Source organism: Pinus tabuliformis, chromosome 4_2, assembly GCF_031772625.1.
Source record: "Pinus tabuliformis cultivar Carrire ecotype Pingquan chromosome 4_2, CPIR1, whole genome shotgun sequence".
Lineage (NCBI taxonomy): Eukaryota > Viridiplantae > Streptophyta > Pinopsida > Pinales > Pinaceae > Pinus > Pinus tabuliformis.
The window spans coordinates 1,063,289,017-1,063,297,808 of record NC_142304.1 but is presented as its reverse complement, the minus strand read 5'-3'; the positions used below and the strand labels follow the sequence as shown (position 1 = coordinate 1,063,297,808).

Below are 8,792 nucleotides of genomic sequence, written 5' to 3'. Positions count from 1 at the left end.
TCGCCTGAACCCCATGTCAAATCGGGCTTTATTTCTAATAGAGTGATTTGGTCCCCTGACATTTCATTAGAGACATGTTTAAATGATACATAAGGGAAGGATGCTCCAAGACAATCATTGCCCACCTCATAAGCATGCCTATATAGTATATGCATACCCAACCATATCTAATATCCACGCATGGTTGAAGGAATTGTGCGACTGAAAGTTCAATTCACTACACAAAGGGTCAATGAAATGATCCAGTTATGCCAAACTCTTCTCTTCAATAAATTGAAAGAAGCAAATAGCTTGCTACAAGTGAAATTTAGAAGCAGGCCTGGTGCTGGATATTGTCCTATGGAGTGAGGAATACATGCCATTACATTGCAGAAAGTGGATTGAATTATGGGAAAAATGGATTTTCATAGGATTCTATTCCAAACTCACTGAAAAGGTTTGCTTCTGTATTCACACTTGCAGACTCATCAGACTTTTGCATCATCAGATAAGAGTGAAAATCGTAGCCAAGAAAAGAACTATTGAGTACATACATAAAATGATATAGAGAAAGCAATGTTGTAAAAATCTCCTTTTAAAACATGTCGAAACAATAGTGAATGTTGTATTAAAAAAAATCAAAGGAGCTACCATATACATATAAATTTTACAGTCAATATAGAAGTAAAATGGTCGAAAAACCTCTTGGATAATAAGTATACATGTCAACTGTCTAGATATTCAATTATACACTGAGAATAACAGAGGTTTTGCATAACTGAGTGTAAAGAAACCCCTTCGAGACGCAAGCCAATACTATCAATCCCAGGCAAGAATTTTGAACTACCGGCAGAAAGGCTTTGCCCACTTGTGTTTCTGGCAGCTGGTGCACTTGGACCATTGTTCATGAGGTTTGCCAAACTGGAACCTTTAAGACCTGTTCGAGAACCTTCATCTGCTGGGGTCTGAGAAACGAGAGCAGGCACTACCGTATTTTCCCTGGACAAATTTGCAGAGGTCTTGTTCTGATAGCTTCCAAGATGAGTGAGACGTGAAGGACTATATACAACTGATCCTGAATTCATAAAGGCAGGGCGTTCCCATTTCTTTGAAGCCATAAAATCAGCATTCGCACCCATTGATGGCCTCGTTGATGTTTGGCATGTGGCTGTTGGCCTTGGTGGCTGCATGCCCAGAAGAACATCATCATCATGGTGCCTTCCTCTTCTGTCATCTTTGGACTCAAACCTTGACATCTAGCAGGGATTTTCAAATAACGAACAATAAGGGAAACAGAAAGCAATCTAGAAGGAATTGCACAAGTCACAGAAAATAGAAAAAGATGGATGGTGGTGGTATTTTCTTTTTTCTTCTTTTCTTTCATCATATTATTCAAGTGCCAGAGCTGAGAGTTAACTATTCTAACAAAACAGTGCAAGACTTACACTTGGGCCTTGTTCCTTTAAAACGGGGCGGATGACATAAAGAATGGAACCCTGTTAGTTAACCAATGCCGCATTTATAAAATAACCATGTTGCAGTATATATTTTATTTATTTATAAAATAACCATGGAGCAGTATATTTTACCTCCTGAGCATCTCTATACCTTCATCGATGTTGTTTATCTGCCCATTCCATTGAGCCAACTCCTTAAGAAGCTGACTCTGCAAAGAAATTAAAGGTTTGTCTCTAACATCAAATAAAAAACAAGATCTATTGTATTGTGACATCCGACTGTTAAAGATTTTTTTTTGCAAGGGTTGTTTTTCCAACCCCACCAAATCCCACAATTCCTATAATTCTAGTCTAGCCGCTTTGCTGCTGCAAACGCATTTCCCTTTCAAAATCTTCTATTTTCTGTTCCAAAGCTATTGGATATTTGCACACATGGAGCTTTGTTGGAAACTTTTTCAAGACTCCTTCCACGACCTTTTCCAGGAGCTGTTGCTCGTCCCTAAACAATGCCCAGAGTACAATCGCGAGTCAAAAGTGCCATATACGTGATCCAATAAATTAAATCTAAAGACTAGCAAATTAAAGTTAAGACTGACAGAGAATTGTTGTTGGTCATGTAAACAGCCCAGGTCCAAACATCAGCAGGTGTAGAGCCTTTGTGTTTAAATGTTAGGGGAGTTGTTAAATAAGTATAAGTATTAATATTGTGACTGCAATTTTTTTTGAAAAGCACTTTAGTCAAGAATGTGATGTACAATGTTGTATACTTGAATAACCAAAAGTAAAAAAATGAATGGCACAAAATATGTTGTTAAATAAATAACAAAAATTAAAGAATCAGCCTCACAAAATATGTTGTTAAATAAATAATAAAAAATCAAGCACACAAAATATGTTGTTAAAGCAACCAGGCAGAGAAAATTATAATGTAGGATGTAATTTAATTGTACACTTCAATAACCAAAAATAAAAATCAATCCACAGCATATTTTACTGTATGAATAAAATTAAAATCCAATAAAAGTAATGCCACAAAAATGCTCACATCCATAGACTGAAGCTTAATGTTCTACATACAGATCAAACTGATTCAAAGTGTTTGCATTTTCCATGGTTTTAAAAAGCATAAATTTTTATTGAAACGGGGTAGCTGCAATTTTAACTTAACTATTATTTGTAAATTGATAGCTTAAAAAGAAAAATGGGTGCGCATTGTTCGGACAGATCGAGGTTGCCTCCGACCGAGCTCTTAAGTGGCTTATCGCCGTACGAAATGTTGAGCAGAGATTTCTGAACGTGCACGTACATAAAGAAATAAAGGAACAAAGATCTTCGTTGGTGGAAGTAACTTTCTAATTCAAATGATGAGGTTAAATATCAAACTTGAAGTGCTGGTAAGTCTCAAATGATGAGGTTAAATATCAAACTTGAACTGCTGGTAAGTCTCACCTAATTGTGTAGAAATCGTTTTCAAAACCATTGACAATGGTGTGAGGACATCTGCCGCTGCTGATACAGCAATACACCTTGTAATTTACGTGATATATACATATATATGTATGGTTTAACAAATAAAATTGCACCATGTAATGTGATTTATGCACGACATCTGCCTCTGCTGATACAACAATACACCATGTAATTTACGTGATATATATATACATATGGTTTAACAAATAAAATTGCACCATGTAATGTAATTCATGCTTTAACAAATAAAATTGTTGACTGACTGTATAAAAAGAAAGAAAGAGTTGAAAAAATCCATCCATTAGAAACCAACCATGCAAAAATATCCGTGGTCACTCATCTTTATTGTCAAAAATTTAACGTGCAGCTCACCATTATTCAAACCCAAAACGACCATCCATCGTTCGTTCTATCGATCGCAATAACCAAACAGAGACACACAGTCTCATATGACGACGATGGGTCAGAAAAAGTACCACTTATAATCGAGATACATATAACCGGAGAGCTAAAGATTGAACGGCATTGCATGATAGTGCGTGCTCATGCAATCGAAATGCATAATGGGAGACGGCATCGACGCATATATAGTGCCTAGTAATACTGCCCTGCTGCAATCGAAATACATAATGGGAGACGGCATCATATATATTGCCTAGTAATACTGACAAACAGAAACAGAACAGGAGGTACCGCAATTAGCAGGTAACGGGGGAGGATTTAATTAGCTAGTGAAAGCTGGCACCCGTATGATGGGAACAGAACGAAGAGGATGAGCCATTTCGCAGGACAGCTTAAGAACCTCGGACAAATCAACTGGATGTTCAGCATGAGGAAGCCATTGAAAATGATGGAGCAGCTTAGCCACCCAGAGGTTAACAGTGGCAAGGCCCAGAGCCTTCCCCGGGCACACACGACGGCCAGCCCCAAAAGGCTCAAGCCTCAGATCATTACCCCTTACATCCACATCTTCCCCGCCTTCCGACACCACAAACCTCTCTCGATGGAACTCATGAGGTGATTCCCAAATGCTGGGGTCGTGAGTAATCGACCACATATTCACCATGGCAGTCGTGCCAGCCGGAACACACATTCCATCGCCGATAGGAGCGGTCCAGGCGGATGCATTGGCAGCGCCTCCTTTACCACAGCCTGCACGTAGGGCTGGCCTAAGTAACAGTTAATAGGATATGAAATTCCATGATAAATATATACCACTGTAAAATAACAATTGTGAACAGATTATAAAAGATAATAACCACAAGCCAAAGAAAGCCATGAAGCATAACAACAAAAGGGTCTTTTGTACTATAATGTGGGAGAATGCCATAGAATCAACCTGAAAATACCAAACGTAAAAGGTAATTTTAGTACTGGAGTGGTCTTTAGTACTAACTAAAATGAGGAGGATACCATAGAATCAACCTGGAAAACACCAAAGGCAAGGTAATCTTAGTAGTGGAGTGGCCTTTGGTACTAAAGTGAGAAAATACCATAGAATCAACCTGGAAACACCAAAGGTGATGTTAGTATTTGAGTGAAAGAAGATCAATTGCATCAACTTGGGGTCGCAAAAGGTGATGTTAGTACTGCGCTACAGAGATGCTACGGCATCAACAAAGGGGGCTTACACCACAAAGACAGTTTTTAGATTGGCAAAGTTTCTATTACAGGTAAAATAAACAAAATCTCTAACTCTGTTCCTAGCCATTAGTAGCGTTGAGAAATAAGGGTTTCTGCTACCTTAATTCCACCCGAACTCTCTGAAGTATCCTGCAAGGACTCTCTAAGGCTCGAAGTGGAAGTTTCCCTCTTCTTCCCTCCTGTTACTGATCTATTGCTGCCCAAAGCACCCATGCCACCATGTATGCCTTCCCACTTTCCACACGACATCCTCTCTGCGAAACACACCATCATTTTACATTCTTTAATCAGATAAAAACAAGAAACCAAAAGAAAACCTCTCGCTAAAGATGAGAAGTAAAGATTAACCTGATCCTGGATCTGAAGAACAAGGAGCAGCTACTGTACTGCTAAACCGAGATGCCCTGAGAGAAGCCTGCTGCCCGCTGAGAAGGATCCATGGTCGATTCCGTCTACGACGCCTGTGCTCCTGGAGGCCTCCTCATGTCTAGCTGTAGCAGTAGCACCCCATGATTCGCTGCTGAGGAAGCTCATGCCAAGAAAGTCATGGAACATTGCCTTCCCTTCGCCCACCATGATGACATTACACGGAACATCCTAGGCTGCCATGGATGGAACCTCAGCTACCACATGATGGACAGGAACAATCGGATCAGTCCCAGTATCAACGGCTTGTAAGGGAAGAATACATAATATCAGACATTCAGCTCCAAATATTTGTCGTTCCCTGTTTTAGGACAAGAGTATTTCTACGAATAACTGAACAATCAATTACCTTTAACCCTCGGCTCAAATTACAAAAGTGTTGAAATACAAGAAAATAGATGACATTTACAAATACACAACATAAGTACTATTTTCATGTAAATCCCAGCACTGGGTCTGGAATAGAAACAACACAGTAACCGGAAGAGGGTTTGACTGCTGGCCATCCCTTCTAAAAGTATAGATATACATAATCTTTTAAAAACCCCCTGCTTAATAATGTCGCTAGGGCCACAACTATGAATGAACTTAAACAACTAACTTAGAATATGTCCATTTAAATGTCAAGTTGGTGCTGGCGAATATGGAGGAACATAGCATGAAAACCCTAAAGCCAATTTCAACCCTCGCAGGTGTCAAGAAGTACCTGTAAGAGAAGTTTTCTATTAACTTCCTCTTCTCAACGTGAGAGTTCATATAGAAGCCGAATAACAGTAAATCAAAAGAAATTCTTGCAGTGACCAAAACCAATTAGGCTTAAACTCATGAAAATCACCCAGTATTTAGAGAACTCATGGAAAACCCTGTAAATTCATTGAAATTTACCTTGCCTTGGTAAAAATAAGCAATCCTCGACCCAACGGTGACCTGTAGCAATTAATTCCCTTTAGCCCTCTCGTTAAGGGAAAAGCTGAATATATATTCATAAGCATCTTCTGGTGACCTCCAGAAACAAAGGGCGCAACTCATTACATCTCGCAGCAGAACTTTGAACCTGTTGCAGTTAGGATGAGTCAAGTGTAAACTAGGATTAAAGAAAACAATCCCTCATTAACAAAAACCAAGCACAAAACTTACTTGTCCCATGTCTGAAACTGTGACACCAGAGTTGTGTAGTTGCAGGTTTTGGGCAGACAGAACGAACCACCATGCACAGAGAAACCTCGCCGTCCAAGGCAACAACAAATGAGCACCAGGTTGAGGGTTTGGGGATTCAAACTGTTTACCGGAAAATTGATAGCCCGAGCGAGAGACATCTGGCAAACTGGCTGCATGCAAGGTGCTCATGCAGGGCACGGAGAAGAACATGCACACCCTGAACATAAAACTTACGGTAAAACATTTTTTCTCCACTGAATTAACATCGGGGCACGTGAGGCGTGCAATAAGACCTCCAATTCGTAACTTTGGTTATAAATTTCTTACACCGATATTTGGAGAGAAAAACTTTGGTTAAACTATGATAGTGCACAAATTTTTTTGGTCAAAGCACTGATTAATGCATGGTCAACGATCGATCCATCGCTATTAGTCCCAGGCAGGGACTAATAAAGGAAGGTGTGCAGAGGAGAATAATCTAGAATGCAGCGTATTAAGTAACAATGAAAAGTTAAAATATGAAAATTTAACACTCACGAAAATCCCCCGGAGATTAGCACCTGTTACAGGATTGAATTTATAAAATGCATTAGCTAATATTTAGTTAATTTTCATATATATAAAATCTTAAAAATATATATAAGCAATTTTTAATTTATTTTCATACTTGATAAAAATATCATATATTTAAAATCTTAAAAAATACATGAGCAATTTTTAATTTATTTTCACATGGGTGAAACAAATATAACATTTCATTGCATTGAATGTATATATAATTTTACATTAAGTAAGAGTTTAAATTTTTTTTGATATATATATCTATATATATAGATATATATATATATATTCTCAGTGTTTTTATTTAAAAAAATTATAAATTTGTATGACAACAAAAAAAACAAAGTTTTGTAGAAAACAAAATTTACATGTCAATTGATAATGTTATTCTTCATAATTATATAATGTCCAGTACATTTAGTTCTAAGGAATAGTGATTCCATGGTTGATTTTTAAATCTTACAATTTTAATTTACACTCTTAATTAACACATAAGTCTGCATCTTTATTGAAATAAGCTTGATTCGCAAATTAATTTTTTAAATCTACTAATGTTAATTTATACCCTTCATTTGTACATAAGTTTGCATCTTTATTGAGATCATGGAGAACATGGAAATATGTTATTGAAGACAACTCTTCTCATGGTTTTCTAATTCTTTTCATTGACTTTTTGATGTTTTTTCTTGTTCTTGAGAGTTGAGCCTTTGGCTAATTGAATATCCTAGTAAAGGGCATAATTTTCAACTTGGTTGTTTGTAAGGCATCCTAAGTCCCATGAATACTCTACAACTTTAACTTTACTCTGCAGTTTTAACTTCATTTGGGCCATAGAGAAGGTCTCCCCCTATGTCGCCCCTAGTATATATAAATTAAGTAATTATTTATAACTTTACTCTGTAGTTTTAACTTCATCTGGGCCATAGAGAAGGCCTCCCCCATGTCACCCCTAGTATATATAAATTAAGTAATTATTTATACAGTAAGAACACTGATCATAATTTAGTTTGGGAAAGTGATTAATGTAAGTAGACTTATCACATTTATTGAAAAAAACAGTGCCACTTAAAATTATTCCACTAGTGGTTAGTAATGCCTCTAGATCTTCATTCTTTAACCTAATGCTTTATTTTAAAAACACACTCTTAATAAAATAAAAACAATTTTAAAACATACTCAAAATCCAATTAAAATATACATATTTAATTAATAACTTCTAAATTTTTAAAAGAAATTCCTAAAATAAAATAATATAAATAAATAACATTTAAAAATTATAACATAATATAAATAAATAAAATTTAAAAATTATGACATTTATACTGCACTTTACATACTTCAAAGGAGTAAAGGAGTAGTATAGTAGGAACTGCATATTGTATCATAAATATGCCATGGATATTACGATCCAAATTATGATATTAACACCCAACCCACAACTAGCAAGATCAAATGGAAAATGAAATGTGGACACGCAAATCCAGCGCTACATGTCAAATGAAATCTGTAAAATAATATCAGAAATTCAAATTTAATGCAGGCCTTCAAAACTACTCCCTTGTAGTTTGTCATCAAGTGAACACTCCTCTTATTTTGTTGTTCAAATATCAAGGAGCGGGGATTTGAATGATCGTAATTGAGCATGTTCAAAAATATAGTTGAAGGTTTGCCCATCAAAGGAAATTTCAAATGTATTTGTCCTCCGTGGTTTAAAGTTTCAACAGAGACAAAAACGCAAACTGATTTTTTAAATTTATTGATTTTTTAACAAAATAAAGGGAACATAGAATGTAGTTTAACTTTCAGTGATACCAACCCAGGAAACCATGAGGGTTATGCCCTGCAATTCAACTACAAGCCAACCAATCCCTCGCAGGAAACCATGAGGGTTATGCCCTGCAATTCAACTGCAAGCCAACCAATGCCTCGCAGATTATTCTGTCGCTTAATAAAGGATATGCATATACAATGTGTTGACCACTGCGTGCCAACTACTCATAACAATACACCTCTTTTTTCGCAAAAGGGATAGCGCTTGATCGACGTGTCCGTGCCATTCGACTGTCATCATCAACCCGATCATGTTATGTTGTAAAC

The 8,792-nt window shown here is 36.8% G+C and overlaps 1 pseudogene across 1 annotated transcript; it reads right to left on the bottom strand.

Moving 5' to 3' along the window:
• Positions 1 to 620: 620 nt before the first annotated feature.
• LOC149173285 (uncharacterized) lies at positions 621 to 6,432 on the bottom strand (annotated as a pseudogene). The gene is made up of 5 exons (XR_016259118.1): positions 6,114 to 6,432; positions 5,862 to 6,030; positions 4,899 to 5,682; positions 4,650 to 4,804; positions 621 to 1,235 (listed from the first exon to the last, which is right to left on the bottom strand). The product of XR_016259118.1 is annotated as an uncharacterized LOC149173285 (transcript).
• Between the last annotated feature and the right edge of the window lie 2,360 nt (positions 6,433 to 8,792).